The 23,221-nt window shown below is 47.4% G+C and overlaps 1 protein-coding gene across 2 annotated transcripts in view; it reads right to left on the bottom strand.

Annotated features, from left to right (window-relative positions):
* LOC148021065 (methylthioribose-1-phosphate isomerase-like) overlaps window positions 1-23,221 on the bottom strand; it is a 158,827-nt gene that overhangs the window by 27,789 nt on the left and 107,817 nt on the right. The gene's annotated exons all lie outside the window — the stretch shown is intronic.

The raw sequence follows: 23,221 nt of genomic DNA, 5'->3' as shown, positions 1-23,221 counted from the left end.
CTGATAAACTAAGGAGCTAACAACACAAAGGCCCTAAGTGATGCTACCCAAGTTCAAACCTGCAAGGTGGAGAATTTCACAAGCACCTCTCCACACTAATCTACATCATCCCTTGCCCATAGTAAGTGCTTCAACATCTTGCAAGCATTTGTTGGGACATATTTGGCAACCCATCCTTTTGTAGTAGGCCAACCACTACCCCATAGTCAGCACACTATGGACGAAAAACCATGGGAACACCCACCCTAGTCACTAGTTCTCCTAAAGGCTTTGTGAAAAACATGTCTTCATGGCTTTGTGAGATTGTACTCCACGTGGACCTCCACTTGTCATTGACCAACATTAAGATGTGTATACTAGTCCTTGTTATGTACAAGAAAAAGCTCACAAAAGATTGTAAGATCTAGGAATATGGTCATTGCCACTTGCAAGGCTCCCAATCAAGTGTATCCGAGGCAGGGCCTCTCAAATCTGTCCTAAATGAAGCTCCTACTCGACAATGTTGGGCCAATCATGTAGGCTTTTTCTCTACAATGGACCAAAAGGATCCTCCTCCAAGGCAAATCTTAATATTGAGAAGATCATCCTTGTTGCTCTCTAAGATAACTTGGCCATCCTCTTGTACAATGAAGAACATGCATCAAGGAGACGGGTTGGTGTCCTTTTTTAACTTTTCCTTTGGGGTAAGAACAATGACACCGAAAAGACCGTGGTGATGAGAGTATCCTACAAAGCGTCCATAGCCACTTTGGTGGGAAAGTTGCATCAATCTCTAGGCTATAGAAAGTCAAGCCCCTAGTGTCAGTGTCACCAGCATCCTCCACATGCCAATAACTGAATCTCCATACTTCTAATAAATATGGTAGGGCTCATCTCCCAATGCCATTCACTAGACATAAAAGTACACATCTAACTGCCACCCACCACTGATCTCTCTCACTTGCCCATTTAAGATGTGAGTAGATTGTAACGACTTGAGGAGTCTTGCCAAACTATCAAGGGGTTCCCAATGAAGGTGAAAACCAAGACAGTGCCGACACGCATGCACTAATTCCTGGACAAGAGTGAGCCCTCTCGCCACAAGCTTATGCAAAAGGGCCTAATTTTGATTCTTTAGATCAATGGTGCTTTTGGGGACTGCATCAGTAATGACCTGAAGCTCCTACCCGTCGCGTCACAAACGTTGCCCCGCGTCACGCCTCCACCGCCATAGTGCACCCACCCAGCGCTTCCATCGCTCTCACCCAGGTCCCCCCCTCCCCTTCCTCAACATTCACCCCCTCAGCATTCGCCTTCCATCACTATACAGCAGGCGTGATGCGCCCACCCTTCCCGCCAGCTCTCGTAAGCTCCCCCCTAGTCGTGGGGGTTGCCATGTCGTGGCTTGGGGGGGGCGTACTTGGGTGGATGCCATGTTATGTTGGGGAAAGGGGCGAGCTTATGAGAGCTAGGGACGTCATGTTATGTTGAGGAAAGGGGGAGGGGGTCACGTCGTGCCGTGCTGTGTTGGAGGGGGGTGTCATGTTATGTTGGGAAAAGGGGGAAGGGGGCGTGTCACATCGTGTCATGTCATGATGTGTTGTGTCATTATGTTGGGGAAAGGGGCGCGTCGTGCTGCGTTTGGGTGGAGGGGCGGGGGGGGGGGGGTTTCATGTTATGTCGCGTTGTGTTGGAGGGGGGTGTCATGTTCTGTTGGGAAAAGGGGGAAGGGGGGGCATCGCGTGGTGTCGTATCGTGTCGTATTTGGAAGGGGGGGTCATGTTATGTTGGGAAAAGAGGGAGGGGGGCATGTCGCATTGTGTCATGTCGTGCTGTGTTTGGGAGGGGGGATCATGTTATGTCATGGCACACCCCCCACACGACATGGCACACCCCCACCTCAAAAAAACCCGCTCCACCCAACCCCCCCTCCCACGACACGGCACATTCCCCCCCCCTCAAAAAACCCTGCTCGACCGAACCCCCCCTCACACGACACGGCACATCTCCCCCCCCCAACGACATGGTAATGACACAAATGATGCATAAAGTATACTCCATTGGTTGTTCATGAAGCAAGGAAGGCTTTGCACAAGGTCAAAAACGAGGAAATGATCTCTTGTGATTAGGAAGAGACATTGGAGAGTAGTCCACCATTGAAGCTTTGTGAAAAAGCTTGAAGAAGGAGGGGAGAAAGAAGCTTTGTAAAATATAACTATGACTTAATCCATAACTAACTTCAATTATCCCTTCTTTAACCAAAATACCTCTAGAATAGCCTGTTTCTTGGTGACAACCTACTAAGTTTTCCCTTGTGTCTCTATCTTGGCCTCCATATCCTAAACTTAGCTCTAACTAGGATATCTTTTGCACTTGAAAGCTCCTTGGCCTTTGCACTTGTCCACATTCAAGAGTTGGACACCATGTCCTTGAGTAATTGGAATTTAACTGATCTCAGAGAGAAATCTATGATTAGATTGTGACCAAATGGATCAAAGACCATAGCTCTGATATCACTTGTCAAGAAGAGGGCTCAGACATGACAGAAGAGAGTGCAGAAGAAAAGTAATATGATAGCCTTCCTGCCCACAACACGCCACATCCCCCCCTCAAAAATCCTTGCTCCATCCACCCCACCCCACCCCATCCCACCCCCCCTCCCCCATGACATGGCACACCCCCCCCCCACAACACAGCACATCCCCCCACCCCCCTTCAAAAATCCTTGCTTCACCCACCCCGCCCCACCCCCCTCCCCCACGACATGGCACACCCCTCCCCCCCCCCCCCACCCCACCACGACACGGCACATCCCTCCTCCCCCCCTTCAAATCACCTCGCTCCACCGCCCAAACCCCCCCCCCCCCCTATGACACGGCACGCCCCCCACTCCACCCACCCCTCCACAAGGCACACCCTCCCCTCGAAAAACCCCGCTCCCTCCAAACCCCCCCCTCCCCTGACACGGCAAGACACGATGTGCAGGGAGTTCTCTTTCTGCACCTCAGCAACACTTTGGGTGCGGAAGGGGGACACGATGTGCAGGGAGTTCTTCCAGGCGCACCAGCCCTGCACCACAGGACAGCAAATACACAACCTTCGAGATCAGTATATGGGAGGATCCATTCTAACCCAAATAAGGTAATGGAGATTGCCACCAACTATTACACGTGCCTTTTCCAACAGGAGGCAGCTTCAGCTAGAGGACAGAGATGTAGACAGCAGGTATGGGATCACATCCCGTCCCTCGTCACAGAGGAGATGGGACGCTCCCTCCTAGCCCTCTTCACGGAGAAGGAACTAGAGGAGGCTTTCCATACACAGGATGGGCCGGGAGAGGATGGCCTCTCTAAGGCCTTCTTCACTACCTACTGGGAAGTGGTGAAGGACCCCCTACTAATGGCTTTCCAGGAAATTTTCACTTCAGGACAAATGCCAAGCAGTCTCTCAGCAAGCCTTATCAGTCTTCTCCCCAAAGGGGGAGACCGGTTGGAGCTCTCCCAGTGGAGACCGATCACCTTATTGTCAGTGGTCTATAAGGCACTAGCAAAGATGATTGATAGGCGACTACGCCCCGTGCTTCCAGATATCATCCATGACACACAGACAAACTTTGTCTAGGATAGGAGCATCCTAGACAATGTATTTACCTTCTTTGAGGCGACAGAGTGGACTCAGCACAGTGGGCAGAGATTGGGAGTACTACTCTTGAGTTTTGAGAAAGCTTATAACAGGGTGGATTGGGATTTCCTAGAGGCCACCATGGTGACGTTGGGATTCCCCCAAGCCTGGATTTGTGGGGTCTCCCGCCTATACAGATCGGCCACCAGTAGGGTTCTGATAGCCGGAAGGTGAGGGGAGGAGTTTCGGCCAGAGAGATAAGTTCGACAGAGCTGCCCCCTGGCCCCATACCTGTTCCTACTCTTTGCAGAGGCAATGTCTCACTTCCTCAGGTCACATGTGAGCGGATTACGTGACCTCCGACTTCCAGTGAGAGAGGAGACTGAGTTGTTAGACTTAGAGTTCACAGATGATACAACCGTCTACATAGAGGACGATGAGTTGATGCTGGAGAGAGTGAGGCTGGCTCTTGACGTGTTCTGCTTTGCAGCGCGAGAGAAAATCAACTGGTGAAAGTTGGTTCGTTTCCTCACAGACCCGGACTCCAGCACGGAATGGGGTGTCAGCCAGGGATTTAGATGGGTGAGCAAAGAGTGGACCGTCCCATACCTAGGGTTCCAGGTGGGACTCGACATCACTCCTGCCCAACAGTTTCTTCCTGTCCTTGATTCTATTAAGAGAAAACTGACCTACTGGAGCACAGTTTGCCTCTCACTAGCCAGACGAGCCCAGGTGGTTAACCAGGTTCTCCTAGCAACGGCCTGGTACATCGCCTCGTGTTGGTGCTTCTCCTCATCGTGCGTAGTGCAGCTTCGCCGCCTACTAGTACGGAATTTCCTTTGGTCAGGGTCTGAAAGTTCCACGGATTCTAAGGCCAAGGTGGCGTAGGCGATCATCATACAACATAGATCAAAGGGAGGGCTTGGGATCATAGACCTAGAGTATCAGAGTATAGCCCTCTTGGGCAAGCTAGTTGTCCACGGTCTCACACCAGCCGGGCAGACTTGGAAGGTCTTATTGCAGGAGGGCCTTCAGGATTGTAGACTGAGGGTTGGCGGTGAGTGGAGGCCGTCCCTGAGATGGATCTTCACGTGAGCCCAAATCACCCCCCCCCCCCAAATCACCTTTCCTTCACACCTTACTCCACGTGTGACAGGGCCTTCGCATGGCCCTAATCCCCCCCAAGCTGCCACGAGGAAATAGACCGTGAGCTAGTGATCTGGAACCCCTAGGTCAAAGATCGGAGAGGGGCACAAATAGGTGAGCACCCCCACATCTAGTGGGCTGCCTGCTTGGGTCGTACCATCAGGACATGATGGGAGGTGTACAGGATGGCGGACGAGGAGGTGTTGCAGTGAGTATCAAGCTGCCAGAGAGGTGTGGAGTTGAGGAGAAGAGAGATAGACGCAGCAATACCTCCAAAGTGGCTTACTCCCTCGATACGAGAGCCGATAGAGCCCCGGGAGGTATGGGCAGCTAGGTTTTCACCAACAAGCATCCCCCTTCAAGTGGTAGGTAGAGTGGGTAGCGCCGTGCAGGGGACTTTCTTCGCCGTTCAGGAGGGGGGACGGCTGGCCCTTAACAGAGGGCAACAGGATGAGGGGATTGCCACCCTTTTGTGGAGGAGGATTTGGGTGGTGGGCCTTCAAGGCTTCACATGGCAACTCAGCAAACCACTTGATGAGCTGGAGTGGGATCCAGGAGAGTGGCTATGGCTGGCCTCTACAGTCGCCAAGAAGCCACCTAGGTTCCTAGAGTACACTACCAAGATTGGCAGACATATACTGATGTAGGAAGGTGTCGTACTTTTTATGGCTGGTGGTACATGGAGGCTTGGCGGTGGGAGGTTGGCTTGCCCAGATACAAAAGGAGGGAGGTTATAACGCTGCACACAGCAGCCTTTGGAAACCCCAAAGCACTGCCTTTGGTCATGTGAGGAGGCGCAACTCGTGTGGAGAGGAGCATGCTGCATCCTTCACCGTATAGCACCCAGCCTTGGGTGTATCTCATGGGGACCCTTTTGTTGGCAGTCAGTCAACCAGGGCCATCACCTTTTGTATGAGGCCGGGATGCAGAACACGATATTCATGATCGAGGCGGGGTCGTGCGCAGTGGTTGGTCTGGAGGCTCTACCCATCTGCCAGGTACTGGAGCCCACAGCAGACCGCTCGGAGGTATGGGAGATCATAAGGAGTCTTACTAGATGGCATATATGGAAGGCGCAGTGTCAGGAGACTTTCAACGGAGAGAGACTTTCAGCACATGCGACCTTAGCAGAGCTCTGGACCTCCATCATCCACTCCCTCCGTGGCCGATGGGATCAAGTGCAGGGCAAGCCCAGGGCTCGTCAGGAGCTCCGTAGTCACTTCATGCGTACTTGAGGCGGCCAGGGTCTGTTCTTCGTGATGCAGGCAGGCAGCCCCAGTTGGCGATATACCCCCCATGCCTTCTTGCCCCCATCCCCCCCCAGACCGCCTTAAGATGCTTGGATACATGATGTATTGGTGACTTTGCATCAGCTCCAGCTAGTCTGTTGAGCATGAGCACTCTGTTGTAATCAATTTTTTTGAGTAATATAATCAACCACATTTTACTTGCAAAAAAAAAAAAGGATGCTTGAACCACCCTCAATTCATAAAATACTATAGCCTGCCACACCGCTCTAGCAACAAATCCTTCAATTTTTTAAAACAAGACCATAAGAAGTTTTGAACAAAGTGTTGTAGCTTGGCTATACATGAAGAAGGCAAGCAGAAAGTAATTTACCAAGCCCATAAGTAGTTTTCAACAAAGTGTTTTAGCTTGGCTACACGTGAAGCCAAAAAATGCAAGCAGAAAGTAAAATACCAAGCCATCATGAGGATGTGAATAATCAGTAGAGCTCCTCAACAAGACAGAGGTGGGGTAGTGCTCTAGTAGGCCATCTTCCACCAGTCTGCACTACAGGTTTTATCTGTGAGGAAACCAACTCAACCATGCCAATGGATTGTTTCTCGTGTTGTGATACAAAAAGCCATAAGGACTAGTTTGAACCATCTTGGAATCCCCAAGAAATTGGTGCAGATTTGGGAGTTGAATGAGGTTGTTTAGGCAACAAACATCATCACCTATCTCTTGGGCATGTCAAACAGTGATGAAGATGATCGCATCAGCAAGGATGGCATGCGGGCTGCAAGAATGAACCAAAATGATGAGAGCTGGTAATGGAGGGCTGGCCAAAGTGGGAATGATGGAATAGATGTGGGATGAAGAGTGGTTTCCCCTAGCTTCCTTCAAATAGAATTGGCTGTTATGAATGCCCGATAAGAACTCTTCAAACTTTGCCTTTGGGGCTGCAAATAAATGGGCTAATCATTAAGCATATAATTTTAAACTGATTTTTCATAGCTTTGTGTTCCCTTGGGCCCAAAAAGGGAGACATAGAGGAAATGACAAATAATGCTATATGCTTTTTTTACTATTTTTCAAAGTTAAAGGAAAACCAAGGAGATGGCCACCCTTAAAGGTGTCAATGATTAAGGTATGCTTCCATGAGTGAGGTGGCCACTCAAGATCAAGGGCGAATAAACTCTGCCCGAGAGAAGAAATAAAGAAATGCATGTTGTCACATATCCAAGGGTTTCTAACCACCCAAGCACCTATGATTGCTATTGGTATTGACACATGCATTCTGAGATGTCTAGAGAGGTGTCACCTTGGTATATCTTTTATAACCTTATTAAGTTATACTCTTTCATATGAACATAATTGCTTCTATGTCTATTTCAAATATGGCTTGTGTAGGTTGGCACCCTACTTAGATTTAATGATGACTACAGTGTTTACCTACTCTGGACTACCCATGCTCATCATGGCCCTCATCATGTGTAAGTTAGTGTGGCAATAGACTAGCCACTTGTTAACCCTCAAACAAACAAGGTGGAAAAGCCAGAAAATCTAAAGCAGAAGACAAGACCAAGGCAAAAGTGAAACACAAGATGAAGGCACGCCAAGAAGAATCTCGAAACACAAGAAGAACAGAAAAGTCCTAAATCAAGGAAAAAGACGCACGAGAAAAAGCGCGAGTCTATACTTTTGTAAAAAAGCGCAAAGCGCACCATGTTTTATTTTAAGAGTGCCGGGCTCTCACCCGTGCAATTTGTAAAGGTGGATAGACAGTAGGAAGGAAGCTAGGAAGATAGAAGGACAATGGGACAAAGAGCCTAGGCAACGACCGGCCATGTAAAAATGGGGATGAGGGGATGACCGCCCAATAGGGATTTAGGGTTTTGTATATAAAGTTGAAAAGTGAATGAGAGGCTCATTCTTGTGTGTGGCCAAAAGTGGCTCTCCTTTTCTTCTTCTTCTTCTTCTTGCTTGTTTGAGCTTGTGCTTGAGAGAGGAAGTGTGAGTGTGAGGGAGGGAGTGTGTGAGGGTGAGGGACTGGGGAGGAGAAGCTCTCCATCCTCTCCTCTCTTCTTCTCTTCTCTTCTCTTCTCTTGCTCGCGGCAATGGAGCTGGAGCGGGGAGCTTGAGGATGGAGCTTGCTTGAAGCTTGCACTTGGATCGTGGAGCTACCGGAGTGCTCGGGAGAGGAGGTAACTCGATTGGGTAGGGAGGTAAGCTCACTACACTCATAGAGATGGATGGCACGTTGGCTATATGAGAGGCAGGCATTAGTGCTCGGCTTGGAATGCTTGAAGTAATCAGCGGTCCATGGGTCTCGGTGGTTGATCGCCCCTACACCACTTTATCTATCGTGTGCTAAGCAGATTGTGAATCTTCATGTGAATGAGAGAATAGGCACTCTAGTTTCTCTCACATGCATCTGGAGAGTAATCTCGAGCAAGGACTCTCATGGCTAACGACTGAAGGGTCTCCAACCTGTATCGAAATTTTGCCACCGAAATAGAGGCTTCACAAGTCACTTTCTCCTCCAACAAGTGGGGGAAGCAAAAGCTGTGAGATTGAGAGAGGATCGAAGCTCAACTCAAAGTGCAATAGACAGTGTGAGAGTGAAGCACGACACCTAATGCAATAGACTGAAAGAGTGTAAACTGAAAGTACAAAGTACAACCCTTAAACTTTAGGGTTGTAGGGGGTGTTCACATGCAAACACGATAAGTGCCCATAAGTGTGTGACATAAGCACATACGAAATAAGACTAAGTCAAGGGGAAAAAACCTCTCGTACCGAGAGTAAAAAGTGCCCCAATGTCCTAGTGATCACCGACACTCCTATGTGAGCGTAGGCATAAGTGAAAACCCGACAAACCCCCCTGGAGTAAAGAGTGATCAAGAGTACAAGGATCATCCACCACCAAAGAAGATCAAATTTAAAGCATTGCGAAATGCTTCAAATTTGTCACGAGGAAGAGCTTTAGTGAAGATGTTTGCAACATTACTAGTGGTAGGACAATAAACAAGGCTGATATCACCTGCATGTAGCCTCTCTCTGACAAAGTGATAATGTATCTCAATGTGTTTCGTACGTGTATGAAACACTGGGTTCCATGCCACTGCAATGGCACTCTGACTGTCAATGATCAAAGGAGTAGGCTCCGTAACAGATACATCCAGATCAGCTAGCAAGTATCTAACCCATACGCATTCAACTGTGGTAGTGAAAGCTGCCTTGTATTCAGCTTCACATGACGATAAGGCAACAGTGGATTGTTTCTTGCTCAGTCAAGATAAACAAGATGAGCCAAGAAAGAAACAATTACCACAAGTGGAGTGACGTGAATCATAATCACCAGTCCAATCAGAATCATTGTCAGCATGCAACTGCAATGCTCCCCCCTTGGCATAAAGCAATCCAAGAGAACTAGTACCCTGCAAGTAACGAAAGACGCGCTTAACACCTTGCCAATGTGACATGCGTGGCTGATACATATATTTGCTAAGGGCTGAAACTGCAAACTGTATGTCTGGCCTAGTGTTGCATAGGTAAATAAGACATCCAACTTCTAGAGCATATGTGTATATATCAAACAAATCACTGTCATCATGTAATAACAACTTTAGTCCAGGTTCCATTGTACATACCTAGACTTAGGTGATTATTTTCTCCTCTAAAGGCACATTGCCTTTAGGTGGGAGGTTGTTGGGAATAAAGAGCCATCGTGCATTTTATATGTGCACAGGTGTGAACACACCCTTAGCACATTTGTACTTTCATATATATCTATCTAAAACCTAAAGAGAAACACAAAAGAATTGTACCCAAGAACATCGTGCATCTCTATCTTTGACTTTCACTCGCTATTCTTGCTCACGTTTTGCCCTCTACCTGACATTTCCATTCCAAGACATTGCATCGCCACTGCTCATCGCTCACTTCAAATGACTCTACCATTAGCATCAAAGGCCAATCGGGCAGAGGGCCATGAGCGTGTGGTGGATCCTTGGTAGGTGCAGAAGATCGCGTAGCTGGCTTGTTCATCGATTTATCTTGGCGATGTGAATTAGTGTGGAAAAGGTCTTGCGAAGAAGAAGCCTGAGTAAGTGGTGTGAGCATAGAAGACTGCTTCACTTTGCCTTCATAATGTCAGATGGCAGACTTCTGTCCATCCTTGTGTCTCCAAATCTGAAAGAGAAGCTGGTTGCTTGCCTTTACACTGACCTGTCTAAGTAGACTGATGCGGAACAGAAGGTGGAAGCTGGTTGTGTGGCTTATCTTGGTTCATGTCCATAGCCTGATCCACCAGGGTGCTCTTGCGACTAGAACATTCGGCCATGAAGTGTCCCAATTGACCGCATGAGAAACATTGTCTAGCAAAAGTATCCCTGTTGAATTGCAACCAAAGAAGCATCATGCTGTTGCAATTGAGACACAATTAGGTCTCTTTCTAGTGATATCCCACAGCATGCACAGTCGATTGCAGTTCGTTGCCTTTACACTAACATATGGCCAATTGCAACCATTGCATCTTTTAGAAGGGCCCAATAAATTGCCAGCGAGCAACTCTCCACTTCCACCAATACCAAACACGAGTGCTTAAGCAAACATTGGAAATCCGGCAATGGACGCTAGGAGACAATGTGCACCAACTGTTTTTCAAAGAAAAGAGGCTGCATATGGAGAAGATCCCATGTTGGAGTAGAAAGAAGCACCTCATAGAACCCACATGGACTTGCAAAAATCTCCTCCACACAATCTAACTGAAGAGTAGTTGTTAGCCACTGATGGATCCTGGGAAGCACAGGAATTTGACCAGTAAAGAAAATAACAAATCCTCTCTCATAGTAATAGGAAAAGGAGTGAAGCACCTCCTGAGTATACACGTGTGTATCTGAAATCTCCTTATCTGCACAGGTAGGAATAGCTCTATGATTGTGCTCAACATATTCCTCAAGAAGGGAGTTTGCAAACTCGAGCAGTTGGTCCCAATTGGGCTCTTGCAAGTCTTGGGAAGTAGAATCCACTTAAGCATACAAGTGGGGTGAATCACCAAATTCAAGAATAGTAGAAACCAAAGGAAATTTGGGATGGAGATGCTTGCTGAATTTGACAGATGGCTAAACCTTCGGGGGAGGAGAAGTCATCTCATCAGTGCAGGGCACCATGTTCTCTTCCACGGCATCATCTTCTTCCACACCCTTTTCTGGTTCCAAAAGCGCATTAGACTGATCCATGTCTTCCCTAGTCTGACCAGCCATCAATGAACTGGAATAAGCATATCACCTGTTCTATCTCAGTGCTCCGGAAAATCACAAGTGTGCAAGCAAACAGGCACTCTGGAGTGGCAGGGTGGCAGGGCCCTGAGGGCAAGGCAACAGGATCCCCAAGGCAGGGCAACCCCAAGAGCAGGGTCACAGCAGCTGCAGGGCAGCATGTGTATGTTCACGCAGCTGGCAATCTGTCCACCTGCAACAGAGTCGTCTGCAGGTTGATGCAAGTCACAGTAGATAGGGAGATGCGGGCAAGGAGCAGAACAAGCTTGCAGACCCTCACGTTGGCAGCACACGCGCGCGCACGCACACACACACTCTCTCTCTCTCTCTCTCTCTCTCTCTCTCTCTCTCTCTTCGTAATGGATGTTATATTTATAAAGTACTAAACGACAAAAGAGTTACAAAAGTCATCGCAAAGACGCAGAGGAAATTGCCATATGCCAGGGAAGTAAGTCCTCCCGAGGGAGTAAGTCAAAGTGCCGAATGAGATCTATCTGCCAATGCAAGAGACCTTTAAGCCTAGCAATATGTCCCTGAACATTAGAGGCTGAATCAAAAAGAAAAGCATTCCGAATGGTCCAATTGTGCCAACAGCCCCAGTATCTAAGAAAGTGAAACAAGATCTTCATATGTGACTGTGCCGGTGTGGGGAATTTGGGCCGCACAAAAACCCAAACAAAAGGGCTTAGCGAGAAACCAACCACTGCTCGCCAAACTGCTGACAAGAGTGACCAGATTTTCTTAGCGAGAGGGCAAAAAATAAATCGATGACGGGCCGATTCCACACTGGTGGTGCAAAAGAAACAATTGCCGTTGGAGATTCGACGCTTGGAAAGGGATGAAGCAAGAGGAAGACCACCAATCATCACCCTCCAAAGAAAGACCTTGCATTTGAAAGGTGTCTTGTTCAACCATCCCTCCATCACAGTTACCTTCCACCATGACTGAGATTTACGCAATCCCCATACAGTATTAGCTTTAGTAACCAACCATTGATGATCTTTAATCAGAAGATGATACACCTGGTTAGCTGAGGCCTTTTCCAAATTCAGACGGCCTACAAGGTCCCAGTCCTGCCAGGGACGATCCGAAGCAAGGGCAGGAAAGGGTTGTCTGCTCTAGAGCACCATCAAAAGCTATCCCCATAAATCATGGTATCCACAAGGGATCCTGAAAAGCCTCCTGGCTGTACGAAACGATATCAACACATTGCGACTGGCAAGGGTGGCATCTGCAACTGAAGTCAAGCCCAAATGTGGCATGCGGTTAAATTTTGATCTGAGCTCATGTTTGCCTTCCTAAGAAAGTAATCGCGAGGCTGCCAACAATTCCAGTTGAAAAGAGTTAGTAGCTAGGCAGGTCTTCCGCTGGATGCCACTGAGCCGTCTGGAGAACCAATTTCCAGGAACATACCAAATGAGCAAGCAAGGATGATGAAGGACTAGAAAACCGACAGTCTGCATTAAGAACATGCCACCAGGAGCTTTGAATTTGGGTATTACCATGCACAAGCCCGTGATCCTCAAGAAAATAACGGGCTATAAAGACCCACGGTGATGATCCAAGCACATGGCACGAAAAAGAGACCAATGGAGTGCCAACATATGAGTTTCGGCATCCAAAATAGCCCCACCACCCATGCGTTTGAGGGTACATGCATGCGACCAAGAAATCCATGAAATGTCTGCATGCAAGGAGTCCTTCTTCCATAACATGAAACGAATGTACTAAGTAAGAGCTTTCAATGTAGTAGTAGTTCAAGGCAGCAATGGCAAGAAATATGTGAGCATTGGCAACATAATTGTCTGAGCCACTTTAAGGCAAACATGGAAGGGCCAAGCCTGTGACTTCCAATACAAAAACTTAGCTGCCAGTTTCTGTGAAATCCACTCTAGTAGTTGCTTCGGCCGAACATCAACACCCAAAGGGTACCCAAGTTGCCTGACAATGGAACCACGGGGAACAACCATTCCCTACCAGTCCAATGACTGCAAATCTGACTTCGTGCAACTGAGAATGGCTGATTTCAAAGCATTGATATGAAGACCAGAAGCATAACCAAAGAGAGTCCAAACATCTAATGCTTTGCGGAGATTATCCTTGTCCGCACGCAAAATCATAAAGCTGTCATCAGCCAAGGATTGACTAATGAAGTATTGTCCAAAAGGAAAAGACAATCCAGCCAACTGAGTAGAAGCTGCCATATGAGATAACATCGAAAGAACCGGATGAGTCGCAAGGGCAAAAAAGAGAGGACTCAAAGGGCAACCCTGTCTCACAGAGCGTGCAAGGACAAATGGCTCGGTAACACCACCATTCAGCATAACTCGCAAAGAAGCCGCAACACTAATGGTGTAGATCAAACGAGACATCCGAGTACCAAAGCCCATAGTAGACATAAGTTCGGCAATGAAAGACCAGTCTAAATAATCAAAAGCCTTTTCCAGGTCCAATTGAATCAATACCACCTCCTAATTAGAGTGCCTTGCATAGTCAATAGCCATTTGCACATTTAAGACATTATGCAGAATGTTTCGGCCCTTAATGAAACCATATTGAAGAGGATGCACAATGGCAGGAAGATGCTTATGGAGCCGATTCGCCATTCCTTTGGAAAAGATTTTATACATAAAACCCATCAAAGAAATGTGTCGCCAATGTTTCAACATAGACGGCGAAGGAACTTTTGAAAGCAGTTTGATAAGTCCTTCTTTCCATGAGGAAGGCATGAACCCCATTTCCCAAACCTGCTGAAACATAGCCGTCAATGGTTTCACCAATCAGGTAGCAAAAACCTCAAAGAATTCATTGGTGAGGCCATCCCAACCGGGACTTTTATCCTTGGGCAAGTGTAACAAAACATCCATAACCTCCGCCTCACGAATATCTGTCTCCAAAGTAGTTTGTATGTCATGTGGAACCTGATTGCGGACCAAATCATAGAAAACCGATAAGTAATTTGGTCAGAAGGTGAAGGAGTAGAATCAAGAAGGTCTAGAAAATAATTCCTACACATATTCACAATAGTCTGAGGATCAATGACCATTTGACCTTCTGCATCCTGGAGTCTAGTCATATTCTCTCGAGCAGGAGATACATGGAGAGCTCGAAAGAACTTATGAGTCTAATAAGCACTATCTTGCAAATTCTCAGTCAAACTTTGCAATTTAGCCTGCTGATAAGATTTCAACTGAAACTCTTTAATAAGATCAGCCAAACGCATAGCCAATGGCAGTAGAAATACATCATCTGGAGTCTCCACCAGTAGAGAACGAACTAAAGTCTGTAATTCCTCCGTTGCTTGTCGACGCCGCCGACAAAGAGAGGCATGATGGATCCCATACTGCCGAACAACCCTAAAAGATTGAATGCTTCAAATAAGACGAGTTGAAACGCAAAGGGAGTCTATCCAGAAATTGCTTAAAAGATGCAATGGGTTGAACAAGCATCTCAAGCTGTAGAAGAAAATGGTCCGACAAGGCATATTGTTGCAACACTTTCATTTCCAGCATCTCAGGAAGAAATGCATCATCCTGCATGATGTACATGCAGTCCAACCGCAACCATGTACTTGTATACTACACAGAATGAAAAGTAAACCGTATAGAAGAAGGGTGTAGCCATGACCAGAGATCTTGCTTAAGTACGGCAAGAGCAAACGCATTCCACACACGGTTTTCCGGAGCATCCATCACCGAATGCTCTGATGTGGACTGTGAAGGATCAACACACATATTAAAATCCCCCATCAAAAAACCCCGTCTGCCAAGTGACAAGGAGGTCTGCAAAGTATTCCAAAGATCCCGGCGGGATAAAGGGTCATTTGGAGCATAGAGGCCAAGTAACCATAAGATCTCTCCTTCAAATAAAACTTCAATCACCACAAAACGACCATGTACATCATTTTTAATAAGAACAAGCTAATATTTCTCATGTACAATCATAAGCACACCAAAATAATGCATGGCATGTGTCCCTGCATAAAATAAGCGAAACCCATGGCAATCCACAACTTTTCCTGCTTCACCATGACTCTTGTGCTCAACAGCACACAAGACATCCCACTGATTCTCATGCAATAAACTCCACATGGCATGTTTCTTATTGTGAGAACAAATGCCTCGCACATTCCATGTGGCTATCTTCATTTGTATTCAAAAAAGAAAATCAGGAACGAGGCAAAGCTTGCCTCAATTTAACCTTTTCTGCTAGAATGTCAAGGACTCCCTCATCCAAAAAATCAACTAAGACGGCAAAAGAGTTCTGACGGCCAGATTTAGAGGTAGACGGTGTATTCACTGTCTTGGGGATGGAATGGGGATAACGACAATCCCATGGGGTAATCACGTTACCTCTAGCATCAAAAGCCAACTTAGCAGGTTGGCCCGTCGAACCATCCGTATATACTTTCCTAGTGGGCTGATTGTGAGGAGCAGAAGAAACCATAGCATGAGTAGTGTGCTCTGAAGACAACATGTCTTTCCTGCGCATATAAATATGCAAGGAATCTTGTGAAGCATTAGGCACAGTATCCACCATGCCAGCATCAAACCTTTTACCTTTTTTGCACGTACATCTACCCAACCATTGTCACGGGAATCCAAACCCAACACATGTTGTTTGCCTTTATCCAAAACTTTAGGTGGCTGGGTCGCATCCTGCTAGGGAGCATCAAGCACCATATCTTCCATGGGAGGCAAAACATGCTCAGCATCCGAAGTCGGTTGCTTCGCTGGACATTTGGCCGTAAAATGCCCCAATTTTCCACACGAAAAACAATGCCCTGCAAAGTTACCCCATTTCAAACGAAAGTGCAAAAGATGCATGCCAGAGCAGTTATGACGTAACCAAGCAGGCCTTTTTCGAGCAGTGTCCCATAACATACACAAACCGTTACCATTCGTGGCCCTTAGGCTCGGGGGAACCAAAACAGTGCCCACAACGGCCATGGCATCCTTTAACAGTGGCCAATAGACAGTCGGACAGTTTTCCACTTCAACCCACACCGGGCATTCGTGTTGAAGCAAGCGCTGAAAATCTGCCATTGGGTGCCATGGCACAACATTGACCAAACGGCGATCAAAGAACAATGGCAGTTTAGTCACCAAATCGGCACGATGCTTCTCGGATTTCAACAGCACCTCATAAAAGCCTCGGGGCCCAACAAAAATCTCTTCAACACACTCCCCTTGTAGTAGACTTTGCAGCCATTGGCGAATATAGGAAAGCATTGGGATCCTACTAGTGAAGAAGAGTATAACAGCACGTTCATAAAACACTGAGAATGAGCGCAGAACATTTAAGGATCCACAGTGGCTTCCAGAACATCTTCAGTTTCAAAGTCAGAAAACGCTTCATGATTATGTTGAACATAATCACCAAGTAGAGCGTTGGCAAACTCCAACAAATGCTCCGAGTCAACATCCTGAGAATCCACAGAATCAGAAGCAACCTGAGCATAAGAACGTTCCTGATGATCCTAATGATTCATTGTATCTTCCGAAGTATGCTTGGCGGCGTTTGCCTGCAGGCTGGAAGTCAGGACCAGGGGGCATCTCCTCTGTGCAAGGAACCATATCCTTTGGTTCCTCTGTTTCAGAATCTGGACCAAGGGTTGCCACCGTTTGCTCAATAAAGTCCATGTCCAGACCAGCCATGTTGTATCACCACTTTAACACACACACACACACTCTCTCTCTCTCTCTCTCTCTCTCTCTCTCCCCCTTTTATAGGACACTACTTCATTTCTTTTTCAGTCTTATAGGCATGTTTTTCATCTTTTTTCTCATTCCAGATGAGAAACACACCATCATTGTATGTACTGCTTTGGTCTCATAGGCCACATTGGCCTTTTAGAGACCTTAATATACTCTCTCTCTCTCTCTCTCTCTCTCTCTCTCTCTCTCTCTCTCTGTGTGTGTGTACAAGGACAAGTCAGCTCTCTGATCTGTGCAGGGTCGCAATTGCGTGCTCCCAGATTATGTCTCCCTCTCTCTCTCTCGGCACAGCAACATGCACATTGCAGGCACCCACGGGCAGCAGACGCAGTGCTGATGGCTAGCTGGGCAGCGGATGAAGTATACCTGCACGTGACCTGTGTGATCAGGTGCGCTCTCTCTCAGATAATTTCAGTTGTACACTGGCTAGGGTTTACTGCAGCACAGCACCACTCCAGATTTGGACGAGAAACTGAGGCGTGCACGATTAAGATGGCAGGGGGACAGTCGAATCTGGTAGGTTGTCTCTGCAGCGTGGCGATGCGTTATAGGGTAGGAGGTTGGGGCTTCAAGACCTAGCTCTGTCTGACAGCCTGCGCAGGTCCACACGACGAGAGAGAAGGTGACATGCAGATCAGATGGGTGGTGCTAGGGCCTGGTGCATAGGCAACGACATCCCTCTCTCTCTCTCTCTTTTTTTTTTCATAAAAGGTAATTGTATTAATTACGAAAAAAGTACAAGTTTACTTGATTACAAGATACATGATGGCACTAAGCCTTCATGTGAAACGGTTCTAGTTCTAAGAGTTACAAGGTCATGGCAAAGATGTAGAGGAAATTGCCATATGCCAGGGACGCAAGTCCTCCCAGGAAAGTAAGTCAGAATGCTGAAGAAGATCTATCTGCCAATACAAGAGACCCTTAAGCCTAGCAATATGCCGCTGAACATTACAGGCGGAATCAAAAAGAAAAGCATTCTGAATGGTCCAGTTATGCCAACAGCCCCAATATCGAAGAAAGTGAAACACGAGCTTCATATGTGGCTGTGCCGGTGTTGGGTATTTGGGCTGCACAAAGACCCAATCAAAGGGCCTTAGCGAGAAACCAACCACTGCTCTCCAAACGGCTAACAAGAACGACCATATTTTCTTAGCGATAGGGCAAGAAATAAATCGGCGACGGGCAGATTCGACACTGGTGGTGCAAAAGAAACAGTTGCCATTGGATATTCGTCGCTTGGAAAGAGCCGAAGCAAGCGGAAGACCCCCAATCATCACCCTCCAAAGAAAAACCTTATATTTGAAGGGTGTCTTGTTCAGCCACCCTTCCATCACAGTTGCCCTCCACCATGACCGGGATTTACGCAATCCCCATAGAGCATTAGCTTTAGTGACCAGCCAGTGATGATCTTTAATCAGAAGATGATAGACCTAGTTAGCGGAAGCTTTGCCTAAACTCAGGCGGCCTTCAAAGTCCCAATCCTGCCAAGGACGATCCGAAGCAAGGGCAGGAAAGGGTTGTCTGCTTTGGAGCACCATCAAAAGTTGTTCCCATAAATGCCTGTATCCACGAGGGATCCTAAAGATCCTCCTGGCTGTACGAAATGATATTAACACATTGCGACTGGCAAGGGTGGCATCCGCGACTGAAGTTAAGCCCAAACGTGCCATACGGTTGAATTGTGGTCGAAGCTCTTGTTTACCTTCCCATGAAAGTAACCGCGAGACTGCCAGCAATTCCAGTTGAAAAGAATTAGCAACTAAGCGATCCTCCGCCGGATGCCACCGGAAGGACCAGTTTCCAGGAACATACCAAATGAGCAAGCAGTGATGAAGAGGAACAAGAGAATCGGGAATCGACATTAAGAACATGCTACCACGAACTATGGATTTGGGTATTGCCATGCTGAAGCCCATGCTCCTCAAGGAAATAATGGGCTATAACGACCCACGGATGATGATCTGAGCACATGGCGCGGAAAAGAGACCAACGGAGGGCCAGCATGTGAGTTTGGGCATCCAAAATAGCTCCTCCACCCATGCATTTGGGGGTGCACGCATGCGACCAAGAAATCCAGGAAATGCCTGCATGCAAGGAATCTTTCTTCCATAACATGAAACGAATAAACTGAGTCAGAGCATTCAAAGTAGTAGTAGTCCAGGGCAGCAAGGGCAAGAAATATGTGAGCATCGGCAACATAATTGTCTGGGCTACTTTGAGGCGAACATGAAATGGCCAAGCCTGATACTTCCAATACAGGAACTTAGCCGCCAGTTTCTGAGAAGTCCACTGTAGAAGCTGCTTTGGGGGAACATCAACGCCCAAGGGGTAGCCAAGATGCCTGACAATGGAGCCACGAGGCACAACGATACCCTGCCAATTCAATGACTGCAAATTCGACTCCGTGCAGCTGAGAATGGCTGATTTCAACGCATTGATGCGAAGGCCGGAAGCGTGACCAAAGAGAGCCCAAACATCTAATGCTTTGCGAAGGTTATCCTTATCCGCCCGCAGAATCATAAAACTGTCATCAGCCAAGGATTTACTAATGAAATGTTGTCCAGAAGGAAATATACTTTCTCTCAGCCGATCAAAGTTGTGCACCAAGTGATCAGAGCTAATATCTTGAGGATTGAGATAGCAAGGACATGGATCCATCCACCACTCCCTCCACGATCGAGGATGGAGTTCTACAAGAGTCATTTCTTGTGTCTCTCTGATGATGGTTTCACTGTTTGGCCAGCATATTTGGACACCCATCTCTCCCATAGCGTTCGGGTTGCTATCGGATAGATTCACACCTCCTCACATAGGGTTCAGATGGAGACAGGCAGATGGACAAATATCCTAGCAGAGGATAGGACTTGCCAGCTTTGTGATCGAGAGCCTGAGACGGAGGAGCACTACATATGCAGATGCACAATATACTATGACATACGAGGATGGTACCACTGCCTCTTCCATGATGGATTTGGACCCCTTCGTCGCGTCATGGAGTACGAGGACTAGAGATGCCTAGGTCTTTTCCTCCTGGAGCTCGAGAGGCGCCGAATTGCACTACTGCGAGACAGGAGGCCAGCTCACCCAGAGGGACACACATAGAGAGCAGTGACAAACTTCTTCTACTGAGCCAACACTACTGACACTACCAGCCTAGCAGAGACAGAGCCACCCCACCAGACACCTTACAGGCCACACCGTGGAGTCACATTGGATAGATTCATTTCCCTTCGTCAAGCACGACGACCCCGTCTACCAGGACCACGTTCGAGGATGCCACACCACGGTCGAATTGGAGCCATTATCATGAGACACCGAAGACTCACCACCAGGCATATCAGTGAAGCAGCTAGGGACCGCATTATAGCTGAGATCATGTGCAAATCTTGAGATCAGTTACAACCCATAGTTTCCACCACACTTTTGTACATGGTTCTATCAGATCTGGTTCTCCTTTCCTTTCCTTTTATTTTCTATCGATGGAGCAACACTACATATGGTTCTACCCTAGTGTAGTCCCATCGTATAGTTATTTTCAGTATTGTTTCATAGGCCACCCACTTATTTGTAATGTTATCTTTACCTTACTGATGAGATGACATCAGACATGAATGTGCTCTCGATTTTGTCTCATGGGCCACATTGGCCTTATGTAGACATTATTCTCTCTCTCTTTTTTTTCGTAAAAGGTAATTGTATTAATTACGAAAAAAAGGTACAAGATTATATGATTACATGATTACAAGAGACACGAGGGCCCTAGGCCAACGTGTGGTAAATCCCCGTACTAATCCACGAAAAAGGTTACACCAATCATGGCAACGACCCAGAGGCAATTGCCATATGCCAGGGAAGCAAATCCTCCCGAGGGAGCAAGTCCGAGTGCCGGATGAGATCTATCTGCCAATGCAAGAGCCCTTTAAGCCTGGCAATGTGTCTCGGTACATTAGAGGCCGAATCAAAGAGAAAAGCATTGCGCGTGGTCCAAATGTGCCAGCATCCCCAGTATCTGAAAAAGTGAAACAAGATCTTCATATGTAACTGTGGCAGTGTGGGGTACTTTGGGCGCACAAAAACCCAATCGAAAGGAGTTAGCGAGGACCCCACCACTGCGCGCCAGATTTGTGACAAGAGTGACCAGATATTCTTGGCGAGCGGGCAAGAAAGAAATCGATGTGGGGTCGATTCCACAATAGTGGTACAGAAGAAACAATTGCCATTCGAGATTCTACGCTTGGAAAGGGCTCAGGCAAGAGGAAGACCACCAATCATTACCCACCAAAGAAAGACCTTGCATTTGAAAGGTGCCCTATTCAGCCAGCCCTCCATGACCGTTGCCTTCCACCATGCCTGCGATTTCCGCAGTCCCCAAACAGTATTAGCTTTCACACCCAGCCATTGGTGATCTTGAATGAGAAGATGATACACCTAATTAGTAGAGGCCTTTTCCAGACTCAACTGGCCTGCAAGGTCCCAGTCCTGCCAAGGACGATCGACAGCCAGGGCAGGAAAGGGTTGCCTATCCTGAAGCTCCGACAAAAGCTGTTCCCATAAACCACGATATCCGGGCGGGATCCTGAAAAGTCTCCTAGTAGTCCGAAACGATGCGAGGACATTGCGAGTGACAAGGGTAGCATCCGCAATCAAAGTCACACCTAAACGGGCCATGCGGTTAAATCTCGGTCGGAGCTGATGTTTGTCTTCCCATGAAAGTAATCTCGATACTGCCAACAATTCCAGCTGAAAGGAGTTAGTCTGCAAGCGGTCCCCCACTGGATGCCAACGGGCCTTTTGGAGCACCACTTTCCAAGAGCCGACCAAGTGCAGTAACAAAGAGGAAGACGGACTAGAGAATTGAGAGTCAGCATTAAGGACATGCCACCAGGAGGCCCGAAGTCGTGTATTACCATGGCGTAGCCCGCTGTCCTCAAGAAAATAACGGGCTATAATGGTCCACGGGTGATGATCCACACACATGGCACGAAAAAGAGACCAACGAAGAGCCAGCAAATGAGTTTCTGCATCCAAAATAGCTCCACCACCCATGCGTTTAGGGGTACATGTATGTGACCATGAAATCCACGAAATACCTGCCTGCAGTGAATCCTTCTTCCATAGCATGAAACGAATGGGATGAGTGAGAGCCTTCAAAGTAGTAGGCGTCCACAGCAGCAATGGCAGGAAATACGTTAGCATTGGCAGCATAATTGTCTGAGCCACTTTGAGGCGGACATGGAATGGCCACGCTTGTGACTTCCAATACATAAACTTCGCCGCTAGTTTTTGTGAAATCCACTCCAGTAGTTCCTTTGGCCGTACATCCACCCCCAATGGGTATCCAAGATGCCTTACAAGGAGCCACGGGAAACCACCTAACCCTGCCAGCCTAATGACTGTAAATCAAGCTCCGTGCAACTGAGTATGGCTGATTTAAAGGCATTGATGCGAAGACCAGAGGCCTGACCAAAGAGTGTCTAAACATCTAATGCCTTTCGAATGTTGTCCCTGTCCGCCCGCAAAATCATAAAGGTGTCATCAGCCAAAGATTGGCTAATAAAGTGCTGCCCCAAAGGAAGAGACAATCCTGCCAGCTGAGCAGAAGCCGCCATTGAGGATAACATTGAAAGGACCGGGTGAGTCGCCAGGGCAAAGAAGAGAGGACTCAAAGGGCAACCCTGTCTGACCGAGCGTACAAGGACAAATGGCTCTGTAACCCCACCATTGAGCATAACTCTTGAAGAAGCCGCAGCACTAATGGTGTAGATCAATCGGGACATCCGAGAACCAAAACCCATAGCAGACATGAGATCTGCAATGAAAGACCAGTCGACATAGTCAAAAGCCTTTTCCAAATCCAATTGAATCAATACCACTTCCTGACTGGAGTGCCGCGCATAGTCAATAGCCATTTGCACATTTAAGATATTATGCAAAATGTTGCGGCCCTTAATGAAACCATATTGGAGAGGATGCACAATAGCTGGAAGGTGCTTGTGAAGCCGATTCGCCAGCACTTTGGAGAAGATTTTATATATCGAGCCCATCAAAGAAATTGATCTCCAGTGTTGCAGCATTGACGGCGAAGGGACCTTTGGAATCAGTTTGATAAGGCCTTCTTTCCATGAGGAAGGCATGACCCCTGTTTCCCAAACCTGCTGAAACATAACCGCCAATGGCTTCACTAGCTGCGTGGCCGAGTTCTCAAAGAATTCATTAGTGAGCCCATCCCAACCACGACTTTTATCCTTA

Source organism: Lygodium microphyllum, chromosome 18 (assembly GCF_053477565.2).
Source record: "Lygodium microphyllum isolate KBCC chromosome 18, Lygodium_microphyllum_v1.1.10, whole genome shotgun sequence".
Lineage (NCBI taxonomy): Eukaryota > Viridiplantae > Streptophyta > Polypodiopsida > Schizaeales > Lygodiaceae > Lygodium > Lygodium microphyllum.
This window is presented reverse-complemented; position numbering and strand designations above follow the sequence as displayed.